Raw genomic sequence first — 18602 nt, 5'->3', positions numbered from 1 at the left:
CTCATGTGCTATTGACCATGCAAGATCTTTATTGCAATTCTCCAGATACGGTGCATTAACCATCCTCCACACTCTGTCACATTTTGTTTTAGAGAAGTTTAAAATCCCAGAGGTTTGCTCCGATCTCCTGAGCTCCATCTCTATTCTTTTGGGATGCTTGAGAATCTCAATGTCCATGTCTTTCAAGTTATACAGACGAATCACTTTCTCTAAAACCATATAGTGCTTTGGAGGTATGATTAAAACAGGGGATGTCTGAGGTAGGTGAATCCATTTTCTTTTTCTAAATATATCACCAGCAGCATACTTTAGATAAAATGTCCATTGTTTAGAGGATAAAACAGTCTTAAAACACATGCTAAAAAACTTCAGGTATAAAAAATTTTTAAGATTAGGAACGTTTTTACCTCCATTTTTGTGCAGCTTGTACATAATGTCTCTCTTGAGTTTTTCCATCCTTGAACTCCAGATAAAATGAAAAAATTGTTTTTGCAGGTTTTTAAGAACAGTCTCTGATGGAGGAAACACTGTGTTAAGGTACAATAAAACAGGTAAAAGCAAGGAACGTATAATTAAAAGCTTCCCTTCAATTGATAGTTTCCTAAGCTTCCAAAAGTCAATTTTTTCTGTACCTTTTCTTTAATAATGTTCCAACTCTCCTCTCCATCATTTTTTGCATTAAAAACCACTCCTAAAACCTTTATTTTCTCACTCTGGATCTTTAGTTGGGGGATGTCTGTATTTGACCACTTCCCAATCCCCAAACATTCACATTTAGCAATATTTAGTTTAAAAGCAGATGCTTGGCAAAAAAATTCAGTCTTCATCAAGGCTCTTCTGACAGATACTTCTGAGTCACATAAAATGGTCACATCATCCATATATGCAAGGGTTTTCGTAAACTGTCCATTACCCCCTGGTATGGGGACCCCTCTGATCACCTTGTCCTTTCTCAGCATAGCCAGTAGGGGTTCTATTGCACATATAAATAGCAGCGGTGACAAAGGGCATCCTTGCTTAACGCCCGAACTCAGTAAAACATCTTCAGATAAAAACCCATTGACTAAAATTTTGCTAAAGCAGTCATTGTATAAAAGTGCAACATGCTTGATAAAACTCTCTGGAAAACCCATCTTTTTTAAAACAGTCCATAAATGCTGGTGGGAAACTCTGTCATATGCTTTCATAAAATCAAGAGATAACACTGCAAGCTTCTGTTGGCGCTCCTGCTGGTACCAGATGGCATCTCTGATGACATTGAGATGCTCCCACACTGCACGCCCTGGGACACCACATACTTGGTCAGGGTGGATCACCGTCTCAATCACTAGCTTCATGCGGTTGACCAAGATTTTTGCAAAAATTTTATAGTCCACATTGAGTAGAGTGATTGGTCTCCAATTTTCTAGCTTTGTCTTGTCTCCTTTCTTGTACAACAAAGTCACCACACCACTCCTCCAGGACTCAGGCAGCTTCTCACAGTTAAAAACCTCTTTAAGAACAGCATAAAAATCAGACTTTAAAATTTCCCAAAAAGACAGGTAAAATTCTATTTGTAATCCATCAGATCCAGGAGTTTTCCCTTTTAAAAAACTCTTTACTGCATTTTCCACTTCAGCCATATTCACACTATTGCACAAAACATCTTTGTCCTGATCACTCAGACAATATTGCACAGAGTCCATTACTTCGGGTAAAAAGTCAGAGTCAATGTGTTTTTCACTAAAAAGATCATGATAAAAACTGTGTGCTTTATTTAAAAGTCCATCTTTAGTAGTCTCACCATCAAGATTTTTTATTAATTCTTTCTTTTCAACAAGTTTCTTTAAAAAGAAGCGTGAGCAAGTCTCATTTTTTTCCATATGTTCCACTTTTGCATTATAAATAATTTCTTTACCTTTTCCTTCCACAGCTTTCTTTATCTCCTCTTTCACCTTTACAATTGTATCATCCATGTTCACACCAATGCTCCTCAGCTGGTAACAGGTTTGCAGTTTTGTGTTTAGCCTTTTAAACCACCTTTGCTTCTCCTTGGCTTTGTTCACACCAGCACGCATAAAAAATTCTTTTATTTTGGCCTTTGCATGCTCCCACCAGTCCAGCATTGATGCAAACCGCTGTTGGAGATTTTTTAGTTTTTTATAATAAATAACAAAGTCTCTCTTTATGATTTCATCTTCTAGGAGCTGTGAGTTCAGTCTCCAAACACCTTTCCCTTTGATGACATCAGGTAAGTAAATTTCCACAGAGAGAAGTTTGTGGTCAGACAAGACATTATCTGTGAGTTTAGCATTATTTATTTTTATATTTTCAGAAATAAGGACAAAGTCAATTCTGGATTTATAGATGTTACTTTCCCAGGTGTAACCAGGGTCAGATGGGTTTTGACTTCTCCAGGCATCTTGCAATCTGTTGTCCTGAATTAGATTCTTCAGCTGCACTTCAGTCTTGTCTTTTCTCACAGACCCAGAGACTCTCCTCTCATCAGGCAACACACAGTTAAAATCTCCTCCCAAGACAAGAGAGGTAGCTCCATGCAAATACAACTGCACAATCTCTAGGAGGGAGGATCTTTCTTCTTTAACAGGGGAGGCATAGATGTTAATAATCCTCAACTCCACTCCATTATATTGTACATTCACAAGCAATGCCCTCCCAGGCACAATTTCCACAAAGGACATGATGTTAAAGTCCTGGCCCTTAAAAAGTATTCCAACTCCAGAGTTCTTGTTTGAGTTGTCACCTGACCAGATAGATGGGCCATATATCCAGTCAGTTCTCAGGTATTCATAATTCATGTGATGATAAATTCCACATTCTTGAATTAGAAAAATTCTTGCATTCAAAGTTGACAAAAATGAAAAAAAAGCAGCCCTCCTTGCAGGACTCTTTATTCCTCTCGCATTAAGCGAGGCAATGCTGATGGTAGCCATTTAACCCTTTTCAGGAGTTGCTGCCTCAGACTCAGGAGATGTAAGTTCCTGGATTACTTGAGATGGTGCAACCAGTAACCGTTTTGTTTGGCCACTGTTCACATCTGAGACAACAGGATCTTTCTTTCTCTTTTTTTTCAAGTCTTCAACCTCCATTTCCTCTGACCAGTCTCTTGCAAGTGTAGCCACAGATGATCCCTGCTCCATATCTGACTCGGCAAAGTCCGACTCAGTGACAGCGACCACCGACTCCACCGCCCCCATGGTGACAGCAGGGACAGCACGGGGTTCACTGCCACCAACTTTCCGCTGGATAACATCTGGCTTTACAGCAGCAGGTTTTACAGTCTCTTTCTTTTTAACTGCAGAGACTGCAGTCTGAACAGACCCAACAGTAACAGCAACAGGAACAGGATCCGCAGTCTGAATAGTGTCCACAGGTTTGGATCCAGCCTCGGGTGTGGCAGCAATAGCAGCAGCAGCAGCAGCAGCCTGGTCACAAGATGATGCAGCGACCTCCGCCCAAGTTCTGGACCTGTACAGACAGTCTTTGAACACATGTCCACGTTGCCCGCAGAGATTGCACACCACCTCCTCCGTGCAACCTCCTGAGGTATGTCCAGCTTTGCCGCAGCGACCACAGAACTGCACAGATGGTGAAGTGCAAGCATCCTGTCTGTGGCCAAAGCTCCTGCATTTTCTGCAAAATTCCGGCATGTTGTTATAAAACAGGTAGCCTCTGTCTCTGCCAATTGTAAAGCTGGAGGGCGGATGTTGCATGCCCTCAATTCCATCAGGATCAGCTCTAAACTTCACACGGAACTTGTATTTACCAGTCCAGAGATCCTCTGTATTGAAGATTTTCTCTCCTCCTTTCACCTCAGAGCAATATCTCTGGAGAAAGCGCCCAATGTCAGCCAGATTCACATACGGATTGTACATGAACACCACCAGGTTTGTCTCTCCTGCAGTGTATAACACAGTGAAGGTAAGTCCATCCAGCTCAGGTGAATTCAGCTTGTACTTTAATTGGTAGTGCAGATTCTGACAGGCGCTGTGAGATTCAAGCACAAGGACATATGAAGCTCTCCCATGCTGCTGCAGACATAGAATATCCTGCTTTTTCACCAGCAAGGTCTTTAGGAAGATGTTCTTCACAAGATGTTCCAAGCTGAACTTGTCCAATGCACTTTCAAGGATATCCACACGAAATCCATTCTTTATCCTGGTCTCTCCATCTTTCAGGTAATTAATTCGGCTCTGGAAAGCCATTATTGCACAATTCACAGTAGCTCCTGCAATCCACCTCGCACCTCTTGATCTTAGCCAAAAGGCCGAGAAGCGATAACCGTGAAAGGGGCGGGCCCAACAAGGTCCCCTTCATGGGCACTATCATTGCTTGCTGTCAGGGAGGCTGCCAGACAATTTCCCATGCACACTCTGGGCTGGGGGGCAGTCAACCACCAGTACACACAGCAGAACCTAAACCCATACCATTATTGCTAAGCAGCAAGACAGGGGCCCATTGCACTCCCACGGGGCCTTTTTAAATGCAATCCATAACCTGGATTTGCCAGGAACCCTTCTTACTCCTCCTACTTGCATGTGACACTGGGCTTAGGATCTGCATAGGAAACACACACACAAGCACACACCTACCTTTGTTGCCTGCAGATGCCTCCTTGGCTGTCCCCAAACGGTATCAAACCAACACCCACGGGAAGCTGTAAGCATAGAGGACATGCCTGCACCCTATTGGACTTACTTGTGTGGGTTAAATCCGGGTTATTTGACAACCTATGGCGGTGATGGTTCTGCTCAGGCAGAGCAGTGCTGATGCTCCTCATAAAGCTGTCGCTGCTGTGAAGGTTCTAGGCGACATCAGAATCCCTATGGTTACATACACAACAAAGCTGGGTTGTTGTTGTTTACACTCTGCAAGGCCTGTGGAAGTGAGTGACATCATAGCACTGTAGTTCTAAGGGTTCTAGATGGATGCAACAATCTCCTGTTGCTTCTATGAAGGCCATAATAGACGACATCACCAACCAGCTCCATAGTCACATACACAGCTAAGGTGAGATGTTGTTTACACCTAGTGATGTCAGTGGTATTGAGTGACATCACAGCACAGTGCTAAAGCTCCTGGGCCTGGACACAGCAGCGGCTGCAATATCTCAACGGAGAATACGTTTATATATATATGTGTGTGTGTGCGCGTATATATATATATATATATATATATATATATATATATATATATATATTTCTCCGCCGAAATCACTTTTAAACCCATTTCCACCTTTTTTTCCCTTCTCTTCCTCTTACTTTTTTTTCACGTTTTTTTACGTTTTTCTCCTTTTCGCCTCTTTTCTGGGCGTATTATTCTTCTTTTTCTTCTTTTTTTTCGTCTAATGCATACCCTATCAGTGCAGCAATGCTTATTCAATACCGCCAGCAGATGGAGACACTGGGGATAATTTTCTGAGGATTTATACTGATTTTTCCTGTCTGAATTTGACGCACAGAAAGTTGCAGGCCAAATATGTGTGACATTTCTGCGACTTTAGCTTCTAGAGCATTTTTACAACATTATACATAGGTGCTGAATACATAAAAAGCGACTGTTCAGCGACAGACAAGTCGCATCGGCTGAAAGTAGGCCAGAATGTCAGTCCATGTTGGAGCAGGTTTAGATACAGTCTAAAGCATAGATCTCAAAGTCTGTGCACAGAATTTAGCAAGGGCCTCGCACCTTCTGATGCATTAGGTAGGTGCACAATAGCATAGCCTAACCCTCTGTACTTTGGTCTATATTGATGCGGGACATAGACAGCCAGCTGATGACCAATCCATTAGTGCAATGGATGGCTGGAAGCATTTGTCTTTGCCTTTGCAATACCACAGAAGCAATGCATGGTCAATGTACTGCAATGACACACCTGTGTGAACAGCCAGGAGACCCCCCATGTTATGTTACATAGTTACATAGTTACATAGTTAGTACGGTCGAAAAAAGACATATGTCCATCAAGTTCAACCAGGGAATTAAGGGGTAGGGGTGTGGCGCGATATTGGGGAAGGGATGAGATTTTATATTTCTTCATAAGCATTAATCTTATTTTGTCAATTAGGAACATTCAGCACCCACCCGCTATAAGGCAGCTGCCTATCATGTCATGCCCTACCTACCTGCACAGGTGTGCTGGCTGCTCAGATGATCCAATTAAGGAGGCCATTTAGTCAGCAGCAGCAGAAGTCCTGTGCCTGGACGCTCCAACAGCGGCCAGACACAAGCAGAAGCAGAAGCAGCAGCAGCAGCACCACCTTTTGTTTTTTGGCTGCAGCAGCAGCAAGGCCCACAGGGCTGGCTAGCTGGCTAGCCAGCAAGCAGGTAGCAATGAAAGTAGGAATCTTTCTTTTTAACCCTGTAAGGGGGTGGTGCACTGTACCCGAAGATACTGCCATATCGGGTCAATGCATAGGGCGACGGAAGCAAGCTTCGAAATCGGCCCCCGTTCTCAAAAATCCATTTAATATATGGTCCCCAGATAGGGGACGTATCAGATATTAAACTGATAAGAACAGATTTTTTTTTTTATTTTTTTTTTTTATAAACCTTCAGGTTTAGACTAAACACCACTTAGATAACGCGTCATTTTTGACTCATGGTAAAGTCTAACTCATCATTAGGTAATTCTTTATTTGTTCAAAGCAAATTCAAAACAAATTCAAATACCATCACCATTACACCCTTACAACATGTCTCCACTTCAAAAATTTCCATATCCCCTCTGCATCTATTTCACCTAATTTCTTTTTATCACGTAAATAAACGGTGTACAACCTATCCAGAATCATTCTTAAACTTCCTTCCACAGTCACATCTTTTCTCTTAAACACATATAAATTTCTAACATCCCACAAGACTTCCTTCACAATCGCCAACAACACAAACAACACCCTTTCATTCTTTCTTCCAATCATACTAAGACCAAACATCACAACCTCATATGACAACCTATTTATCCCAGTCAACTCCTTACACAACGGACCTATCCCTCTCCATACATTCTGAGCCATGTCACAATTCCAAATCACATGCATCACACTTTCAACCCCACTACAATCTTCCCTCGGACATATTTCACTCCTTCCAATACCTCTATTCCTTTGGAACTCTCTTACTGGTAGGGCTCCATGCAAACACTGCCATCCTATCTCTCTCTGTCTATTTGATATTCCATCTGTCATTAAACTCTTCCACACCTTAGACACATCCTGGCCTCTTACCATATTAATCGGACACTCCACCTCACTTGCGGCGACATACCCAAACACATTCTTCTTACTTTCAAACAACTCCTTTCTCACACCAATCAACCTATAACTCTCCAAAAACTTTTCCACATACAAATACCAACTCGGGCACACAAACGCATAAGGCACTCTCAAATCTCTCTCCAGCCAACCTAATTTGCATAACACACGCCCACCTAAATATCTCAACATACATGCAAAATTCTTTTCTCCTCTCATCATCCTTCTAACCGCAAACACCACATTCACCCCCAAATACACATCTAGATTTGGAAATCCCATTCCACCCTTACTACCATCCTTCATCACAACTTCTCTCCTCACTCTTTCCACTTTTGTACCCCAAAAAAACACAAACAAAATTCTTTTTAACTTCCTTAAAACCATATAACTTGGCGGAAACACTATTGCCACATACAATAAAATAGGCAATATTACACTTTTCACAACCAGCACTTTCCCAACCATAGACAAATCTCTCAACCTCCAAAGACTCAATTTTTTGGACACTCTCTTCTCTACATCATCCCAACTTTCTCTCCCATCCAATCTTTCATCCATTTTAACACCTAAAACCTGAATACCACCTTCAATATTCTTCATACCCACATCCTCACTTCCTTGCATACTACCAAAACATTTATACTCACTTTTGTCCCAATTCACCTTAAACCCAGACGCTCCACAAAACAATCCAACTAGTAACTTTGCCCTTCTCATAACAGCCACAGACTCTCCCAAAATACACACATCATCCATGTAGGCCAAAACTTTGACTTCTCTCCCACCACTCCCTGGAATTTTTAACCCTCTAACACACTTATCCCGCCGCAACATCTCTAATAATGGCTCCATAGCACATATAAAAGCCATAGGGGACAACGGACAACCCTGCCTTACACCAGAACATACTTTCACCTTCTCAGACATCCAACCATTTATCAAAACCTTACTATATACTCCATCATACAGCATCCTTACAACATTTACAAAATCACCCGGGAATCCCATTCTCACTAATACTCTAAACAAAAACCTATGTGACAGACGATCAAACGCCTTTTCAAAATCTATCGACATCACTCTAACCTCCTGTTTCCTACTCATACTATCCCATAACAAATCTCTCAACAAACACAAATTTTCATTTATTCTTCTCCCAGGCACTCCACACACTTGTTCTTCTCCAATCACCTGCTCAACCACATCTCTCATCCTATTTGTAATTATTTTAGCAAACACCTTATAATCTACATTCAACAAAGTTATCGGCCTCCAATTCCTCACATCATTCACATCACCTTTCTTATAAATCAACACAACCACTCCACTCTTCATACTTTCCACCATTCTCTCATTCCTCCACATATACCTATACACTTCCACCAAATCATCCTTCACAACATCCCAAATCCAAGCATAAAATTCAACAGGCAACCCATCCTCTCCAGGCGTTTTATTTCTTGACATACTATCCACAGTCCTCTTCACTTCCTCCTCTCCAATCTCTCTCATCAGAGTCCCATATTCACTACCATCCACCCTCTTATCAAGCACTCTCAACACTTCATCCTGCAAGTCCTCTTCACAATCTTTTACCGCATACAAGTCTTCATAAAAAATTTTAACCACTCCCAACACAGCTTTACCTTTAACCAGACAGCCATCATCATCATACACTCTTACCATATCCTCTCTCTTCCCAATAACTTTTTTAAAGAAATATCTCGAATATTTCTCATCTTTCTCTAACTTATCAAGTTTTGCTTGATTTTTTTTTATTTTTTTTATCTAAAGCCGAGGAACGTGCTTTCGATTCACCCAAAGTGCAAGAAAAAGTGCAAACGTGTTACACTAAAAAAACGTGCACAAAGGATGCGGTCTATCGCTAGCCCTTCTCCGATAGGAGAGAGGCCCCCCAACAAACCTTACCCTTCGCCTCCGGACCAAAAGGTACCTGCGAGGTTCCAGGTTCGATGTCCCTTTTCGCCGAAGCTACTAGGGGACCACAAATGCTCCCAGCATCCCCCTTGGCGTTAGCCAAGGTATCTGCCCGCAGAGCCGATTACGGTAGGTACCCTGCCAAGCAGGAGTACCCGGGGTGTTTGCAGGGAGGTGCGGAACCTAATGGCCACACACACCTCCCCTAGACCGCCAGGAGGGACACCCAGAAGGGCTACCGCATCCTGACAAATCCTGTGAACACACAACACGCAAAAAGTGACACAGTGAGACATAAAAATAAATAAATAAGTGAATGTGTGCAGATATACTGCCCAGACATTAACTTGATACATTAACTCTTTACCTTTCTCATTCAACCAATTTTTTAGATCACTCTTCACAACCACAATCTGCTCACCCACACTCCAGCCATACTTCTTTAACTTATTGAGAAACACCAATCTTTTATTCAACCATTCATACTTCTTCTTCCTCCCAGCATTCCGCTTATATCCCTCTCTTTTAAAGAAAACTTTTGTTTGACCCTTAACCCATTCCCACCAACACAATATATCAGGAAAATCATTCTTTTTCTTACACCAACCCCTATACTTATTAACATATCTATCATACACTCCTTCCACTTCCAACAATTTAACATTTAATTTCCATACACCCCTCCCACTCACACAATCTGCATCCAATACTAACTCACAACACACATACTCATGATCTGAATATCCTACTTTTTCTTGCATATAATTCTGACATAACACACAATTAGACACAAAACACATATCAAGTCTGGAACTATGACTTCCACTATCAGAATAATATGTATCTAACAAAGGACACACTCCACACGCTTCAGCCACATCCTTTAACTTAAAGTCACACACCATACTTTTAACCTCTTCAGGACATAGGGCGTATGGATACGCCCTGAATCCCGAGTCCTTAAGGACCGAGGGCGTATCCATACGCCCGTGGGAATTCCGGCCCCCACCGCTAGCCGGTTGGGGACCGGAGCCGGATGCCTGCTGAAATCGTTCAGCAGGCATCCCGGCATATCGCCCAGGGGGGTCATTATGCCCCCCCATGTCGGCGATCGCCGCAGATCGCTGGACAGTTCAGTCCAGCGATCTGCGGCGATTCCGGGTCAATCGGGTCTCCAGTGACCCGATGACCCGGAATTACTGGCTGTTCGGGGCCGTCTCTGACGGCCCCGAACAGCCAGAGCCTGCAGGGGTGAGGTGGCACTGGTGCCACCTCACGATCGCCCTGATTCGTCGGCCGGATTACCTGGTCGGCCGGTGTCACTCCCGCACCCGCTCCGCCCCTCTTCCGGAGGACGTGAGCGGGTGCGGGATGTGCACCCCGGGTGCTGGGGACCCCGATCCCCGGCGCCCCTGTTGGGATCGGGGCCCCAGGAGCAGCTGCGGCGGCGGAGACGACGAGGGACTGACCTGTGCGGCGAGGATCGTTGGAGGTGAGTGACAGCCTCCTGCTGTTGCTTAGCAACAGCTCCCAGCATGCAAAAAGGGCATGCTGGGAGCTGTAGTTATGCAACAGCAGGAGGCAGACCACCACAACTCCCAGCATGCCCTTATGGGCATGCTGGGACTTATGGTTTTGCAACAGCTGGAGGCACATTCTTTCTATGGAAAAGTGTACCTTCAGCTGTTGTATAACTACAACTCCCAGCTTGCACAAACAGCTAAAGTGCATGCTGGGAGTTGTAGTGGTGCATCTGCTGGTTGCATAACTACAACTCCCAGCATGCCCGTTGGCTGTCGGTGACTGCTGAGAGTTGTAGTTTTGCAACAGCTGAAGGCACACTGGTTGTGAAACTCAGAGTTTTTTTTTACCTAACTCAGTGTTTCACGACCGGTGTGCCTCCAGCTGTTGCAAACTACAACTCCCAGCAGTCACCGTACACCATGCACCGTACATGCTGGGAGTTGTAGTTTTGCAACAGCTGGAGGCACACTGGTTGTGAAACACTGAGTTAGGTCACAAACTCAGTGATACATAACCAGTGTGCCTACAGTTGTTGCAAAACTGCAACTCTCAGCAGTCACCGACAGCCAACGGGCATGCTGGGAGTTGTAGTTATGCAACAGCTGGATGCCCCCCCCAATGTGAATGTACAGGGTACACTCACATGGGCGGAGAATTACAGTAAGTATCTGGCTGCAAATTTGAGCTGCCGCAAACTTTCTGCTGCAGCTCAAATTGCCAGCGAGAAACTACTGTGAACCCCCCGCCCGTGTGACTGTACCCTAAAAACACTACACTACACTAACACAAAAAATAAAATAAAAAGTAAAAAACACAACATATACACATACCCCTATACAGCCCCCCTCCCCAATAAAAATGAAAAACGTCTGGTACGCCGCTGTTTCCAGAACGGAGCCTCCAGCTGTTGCAAAACAACTCCCAGTATTGTCGGACAGCCGTTGACTGTCCAGGCATGCTGGGAGTTTTGCAACAGCTGGAGGCACCCTGTTTGGGAGTCACTGGCGTAGAATACCCCTATGTCCACCCCTATGCAATCCCTAATTTAGGCCTCAAATGCGCATGGCGCTCTCACTTTGGAGCCCTGTCGTATTTCAAGGCAACAGTTTAGGGTCACATATGGGGTATCGCCGTACTCGGGAGAAATTGTGTTACAAATTTGGGGGGGTATTTTCTGCTTTTACCCTTTTTAAAAATGTTAAATTTTTGGGAAAACAAGCATTTTAGGTAAAAAAAAATTTTTTTTTTTTACATATGCAAAAGTCGTAAAACACCTGTGGGGTATAAAGGTTCACTTAACCCCTTGTTACGTTCCCCGAGGGGTCTAGTTTCCAAAATGGTATGCCATGTGTTTTTTTTTTGCTGTCCTGGCACCATAGGGGCTTCCTAAATGCGGCATGCCCCCAGAGAAAAATTAGCGTTCAAAAAGCCAAATGTGACTCCTTCTCTTCTGAGACCTGTAGTGCGCCAGCAGAGCACTTTTCACCCCCATATGGGGTGTTTTCTGAATCGGGAGAAATTGGGCTTCAAATTTTTAGGGGTATTTTCTGCTATTACCCTTTTTAAAAATAAAAATTTTTTGGGAAAACAAGCATTTTAGGTAAAAATTTTTTATTTTTTTTTTACATTTGCAAAAGTCGTGAAACACCTGTGGGGTATTAAGGTTCACTTTATCCCATGTTACATTCCCCGAGGGGTCTAGTTTCCAAAATGGTATGCCATGTGGGTATTTTTTGCTGTTCTGGCACCATAAGGGCTTCCTAAAGGTAACATGCCCCCCAAAAACCATTTCAGAAAAACGTACTCTCCAAAATCCCCTTGTCGCTCCTTCCCTTCTGAGCCCTCTACTGCGCCCGCCGAACACTTTACATAGACATATGAGGTATGTGCTTACTCGAGAGAAATTGGGCTACAAAAATAAGTAAAAATTTTGTCCTTTTACCCCTTGTAAAAATTCAAAAATTGGGTCTACAAGAACATGTGAGTGTAAAAAATGAAGATTGTGAATTTTCTCCTTCACTTTGCTGCTATTCGTGTGAAACACCTAAAGGGTTAAAACGCTGACTGAATGTCATTTTGAATACTTTGGGGGGTGTAGTTTTTATAATGGGGTCATTTATGGGGTATTTCTAATATGAAGACCCTTCAAATCCACTTCAAACCTGAACTGGTCCCTGAAAAATACTGAGTTTGAAAATTTTGTGAAAAATCGGAAAATTGCTGCTGACCGTTGAAGCCCTCTGGTGTCTTCCAAAAGTAAAAACACGTCAATTTTATGATGCAAACATAAAGTAGACATATTGTATATGTGAACCAAAAAAAATGTATTCGTAATATCCATTTTCCTTACAAGCAGAGAGCTTCAAAGTTAGAAAAATGCTAAATTTTCAAATTTTTCATCAAATTTACGGATTTTTCACCAAGAAAGGATGCAAGTATCGACAAAAATTTACCACTATGTTAAAGTAGAATATGTCACGAAAAAACAATCTCGGAATCAGAATGATAACTAAAAGCATCCCAGAGTTATTAATGTTTAAAGTGACAGTGGTCAGATGTGCAAAAAACGCTCCGGTCCTTAAGGCCAAAATGGGCTCCGTCCTGAAGGGGTTAAGAATATTCCCAGATACATCCACATTCCCCTCAATTTCACAGTTGAAATCCCCCAGCCACACCAAAGGTATTTTACCCGGCAGAAACCTCTTAATTACCTCCAACAACCCCACCCGCTCCTCCCTCCTTACCGGCGCATACACATTTATCAACCTAAATTTAACCCCCTGCACCTTAACCTCCACCATGATACACCTCCCCTCCTCTATTACCACATAACTACAAACTTCAAACTTAAAGCTCTTAAAAAGCACCCCTACCCCATCATTCCTATTATGCCCAGACACCGACCAAACAGCAGGACCATAAGCCCATTCTCCCTTCCCCGGAATATCATTTAGCCCACATTCCTGCAAACAAATAATGTCCGCTTTTTTCCCTGCCAAGTCCTCCAAAATTACTGTCCTTCTGACTTTACTTCTAAAGACTCTAACGTTTATAGAACCGACTAAAAAAGACATACCACCATCTTAACAACCCTAAGGAAGAATTTGACAGAAAAGAAGAAAGTTATTTAGGTAGCTTTCCTCAGCGGTGTGGGAGAAGCTTCTCCCGCAGAGCACGCATCCATGTCGCTCTCAGATAGCGGTTGATACCGATTGTCCGTAGCCACCAGCGTCGACTCCATCTGTCCACCAGAAAGCTTCCTGGCCGTCTTCTTGGGGGGACGAAAAAGATCAAAGTCATCCTCTCTCTCTCTATGTCTCTCCTCACGGTCTTCACCCTCAGAAGAAGACCACTCTTCAATTTGCGGCGACTCCTCAGCCGGGGGACTGGGAGCATCCTCAATCTCCCCTTCTTCCACTTGCACCGCCATTTGCTCCTCCTCCACCACCACTTGCTCCTCCACCACCTTCACTTGCTCCTCTACCACCACAGGACTCTGTACCTCTCCAATAATAACGCTCTCTCTTGCAGGAACCACTGCAGCCGCAGCTGCAGCTGCCCTCCTCCTCTCCACCATTTCCTCTTCCATTCTCCTCTCCTCCTCCCTCCTCTTCAACACTGGACAGTTCTTGTACACATGGCCAGCTCCCCCACATAGGTCACAGGTCCTCGGGTGTGGACATGCACCCGCCTCATGCCCCGGTTGCTTACAGTTCCTGCATTTCTTACTGCCAGGGCAGGCCTCCTTCACATGTCCAAACAATAGACAATTTCTACAGAAAGATGGCTGTCCGTAGTAATAGAGATAACCTCTGAAACCAGCAATGGTAAAGTTCGCCGGAGGGTGCTTAACGCCTCCAATGCAATCTCCATCAAGCCGCAACTTCACAAAGAACTTATACGTGCCATTAAATACACCAATGCTGCTTGTCTGCTTAGTACCACCAGCAATAGACTCACAATAGATGCTCAAGAAGTTCTTAATCATAGAGACATCAACAAACGGATTGTACATGTGGATAAACAAAGTCTTTGTCCCCATTTCAAAAAGGGGATAAAAGGACACATCCCGCAAAACCTCACTTCCACTGTTCCGTTTTAAGCACTCATAAAAGTTCTGGCAGTCAGCATCATATAAGAAGGACACGTCATAAATACCTTGGCGCTTGTTCTCCTGGACACAAAAGAGGTCGCTCAAGGAAAATCCTGCCAGTCGCTCCACAATGGTATGGCCGATGTATTCAATGCTGTTTCTTAGACGATCCGTGGTTAGCACCTTGATGCGTACGGTCTTCTCCACTGCAGACATGTTGGATCCAGCCATCTTTCCAAATCTGTCGGTAACGAGTACCACAGTCTTGATCACCTACGCAGCTAGTCGCGGCGCAGTTCACTCGCACCCTCAGCGCCGACCGAGGCAATAAACCCCGATCTTAGCCAAAAGGCCGAGAAGCGATAACCGTGAAAGGGGCGGGCCCAACAAGGTCCCCTTCATGGGCACTATCATTGCTTGCTGTCAGGGAGGCTGCCAGACAATTTCCCATGCACACTCTGGGCTGGGGGGCAGTCAACCACCAGTACACACAGCAGAACCTAAACCCATACCATTATTGCTAAGCAGCAAGACAGGGGCCCATTGCACTCCCACGGGGCCTTTTTAAATGCAATCCATAACCCGGATTTGCCAGGAACCCTTCTTACTCCTCCTACTTGCATGTGACACTGGGCTTAGGATCTGCATAGGAAACACACACACAAGCACACACCTACCTTTGTTGCCTGCAGATGCCTCCTTGGCTGTCCCCAAACGGTATCAAACCAACACCCACGGGAAGCTGTAAGCATAGAGGACATGCCTGCACCCTATTGGACTTACTTGTGTGGGTTAAATCCGGGTTATTTGACAACCTATGGCGGTGATGGTTCTGCTCAGGCAGAGCAGTGCTGATGCTCCTCATAAAGCTGTCGCTGCTGTGAAGGTTCTAGGCGACATCAGAATCCCTATGGTTACATACACAACAAAGCTGGGTTGTTGTTGTTTACACTCTGCAAGGCCTGTGGAAGTGAGTGACATCATAGCACTGTAGTTCTAAGGGTTCTAGATGGATGCAACAATCTCCTGTTGCTTCTATGAAGGCCATAATAGACGACATCACCAACCAGCTCCATAGTCACATACACAGCTAAGGTGAGATGTTGTTTACACCTAGTGATGTCAGTGGTATTGAGTGACATCACAGCACAGTGCTAAAGCTCCTGGGCCTGGACACAGCAGCGGCTGCAATATCTCAACGGAGAATACGTTTATATATATATGTGTGTGTGTGCGCGTATATATATATATATATATATATATATATATTTCTCCGCCGAAATCACTTTTAAACCCATTTCCACCTTTTTTTCCCTTCTCTTCCTCTTACTTTTTTTTCACGTTTTTTTACGTTTTTCTCCTTTTCGCCTCTTTTCTGGGCGTATTATTCTTCTTTTTCTTCTTTTTTTTCGTCTAATGCATACCCTATCAGTGCAGCAATGCTTATTCAATACCGCCAGCAGATGGAGACACTGGGGGATAATTTTCTGAGGATTTATACTGATTTTTCCTGTCTGAATTTGTCGCACAGAAAGTTGCAGGCCAAATATGTGTGACATTTCTGCGACTTTAGCTTCTAGAGCATTTTTACAACATTATACATAGGTGCTGAATACATAAAAAGCGACTGTTCAGCGACAGACAAGTCGCATCGGCTGAAAGTAGGCCAGAATGTCAGTCCATGTTGGAGCAGGTTTAGATACAGTCTAAAGCATAGATCTCAAAGTCTGTGCACAGAATTTAGCAAGGGCCTCGCACCTTCTGATGCATTAGGTAGGTGCACAATAGCATAGCCTAACCCTCTGTACTTTGGTCTATATTGATGCGGGACATAAACAGCCAGCTGATGACCAATCCATTAGTGCAATGGATGGCTGGAAGCATTTGTCTTTGCCTTTGCAATACCACAGAAGCAATGCATGGTCAATGTACAGCAATGACACACCTGTGTGAACAGCCAGGAGACCCCCAGTGTTATGTTACATAGTTACATAGTTACATAGCTAGTACGGTCGAAAAAAGACATATGTCCATCAAGTTCAACCAGGGAATTAAGGGGTAGGGGTGTGGCGCGATATTGGGGAAGGGATGAGATTTTATATTTCTTCATAAGCATTAATCTTATTTTGTCAATTAGGAACATTCAGCACCCACCCGCTATAAGGCAGCTGCCTATCATGTCATGCCCTACCTACCTGCACAGGTGTGCTGGCTGCTCAGATGATCCAATTAAGGAGGCCATTTAGTCAGCAGCAGCAGAAGTCCTGTGCCTGGACGCTCCAACAGCGGCCAGACACAAGCAGAAGCAGAAGCAGCAGCAGCAGCACCACCTTTTGTTTTTTGGCTGCAGCAGCAGCAAGGCCCACAGGGCTGGCTAGCTGGCTAGCCAGCAAGCAGGTAGCAATGAAAGTAGGAATCTTTCTTTTTAACCCTGTAAGGGGGTGGTGCACTGTACCCGAAGATACTTCCATATCGGGTCAATGCATAGGGCGACGGAAGCAAGCTTCGAAATCGGCCCCCGTTCTCAAAAATCCATTTAATATATGGTCCCCAGATAGGGGACGTATCAGATATTAAACTGATAAGAACAGATTTTTTTTTACTTGGCTACCCCTGAGGGGTATCTTTTTATTTAGAATTCATAAAATTTTACAAAGTGCATTACGATTTTTAAATATAATTTTTTCAATAAAAACAAATTTTGATAATAAAATCACATATAACAATAAAAGTTCACATAAATACAATCATAATACACTTAAAATGGGCACTTGGTGGCTTTACAAAAGGGCGTTCCATTCATAAAAATACAATTTTCTAGCTAATAAAGGATAATATTTCTTGTCTAATAAAAAGTACTGGTACATATCACTAAAACAAAGAGCTAACACATCATTCACAGATAAAATCTCATGTTTAAAAAGTAAAATGTTTCTGGCATTCCATAGAGCTGCTTTAACACAGTTTATGATCTTCCATGCCATTATCTCTTGAGTCCGTATTGGGCATTCCAGACATCCATAAAAAACAGCTGCAGAGTTTAAGTCCTTTATTTCTGTTATCTTCTTCACCAGAGGGAGTATTTTAGTCCATATCCTTTTTGCATAAAAACAAGTCCAGAAAAGGTGGTACACGGTCTCGGGTTCCTGGCAGCCCTCCCTCGGGCATACTGCAGTGTTGGCCATCCTTCTTCGGTGCTGGAATGCCCGGCATGGAAGACACTCGTGTATGCAGCTCCAGGCCAGATCTTTCTGTGAATTAAAAATATAAATCATATTTGCCATTTTCCATATTTTCCTGCATTTCTCTCCATTAAAATTATTCACATGGGCAATAAAACCACTTTCTTTAATATATTTTAACAGTTTTTTGCTATTAGTTATTTCATTCATACTTTTTCCGTTAAAGTTGTACAGGTTGAAAATTTTCTCTAAAATCTTGTATTGTTGGGGAAGATTAAAAGCATAAGGACAGCTTAAAACAGTTTTAAACCACCTATTCCTCCTCATAAAAAAACCTGTATTAAAACGGATAAAATATGACCAGTAACTATCCTTAAAAAGTGTGCTAACACATACACACCCATATATATATACCCATATATATATATATATATATACATAGAGATATATATATGTGTGTGTGTATGTATTGCTTACTGACATGATAAAAACATTCTTGAGACCAATAAACATATACTTCATTATATTCATCATCAGTAATTTTAGTAGACACATGAATAACTGTTTCTAAACAACAACTCCCATGATAAGGGTTGCCTTCTGCTGTTG

At 43.2% G+C, this 18602-nt stretch overlaps 2 non-coding genes across 2 annotated transcripts; both read right to left on the bottom strand.

Moving 5' to 3' along the window:
- Window positions 1-6369: 6369 nt before the first annotated feature.
- LOC130296139 (U2 spliceosomal RNA) lies at window positions 6370-6555 on the bottom strand. The gene has a single exon (XR_008849130.1). It is a non-coding gene; the product is annotated as a U2 spliceosomal RNA (small nuclear RNA).
- A 10695-nt stretch (window positions 6556-17250) lies between these two features.
- LOC130296145 (U2 spliceosomal RNA) lies at window positions 17251-17435 on the bottom strand. The gene has a single exon (XR_008849136.1). It is a non-coding gene; the product is annotated as a U2 spliceosomal RNA (small nuclear RNA).
- Between the last annotated feature and the right edge of the window lie 1167 nt (window positions 17436-18602).

This window comes from Hyla sarda, chromosome 11, assembly GCF_029499605.1.
Source record: "Hyla sarda isolate aHylSar1 chromosome 11, aHylSar1.hap1, whole genome shotgun sequence".
Lineage (NCBI taxonomy): Eukaryota > Metazoa > Chordata > Amphibia > Anura > Hylidae > Hyla > Hyla sarda.
The sequence above is the reverse complement of the archived record's forward strand: the minus strand, read 5'-3'. Positions and strand labels throughout refer to the sequence as shown.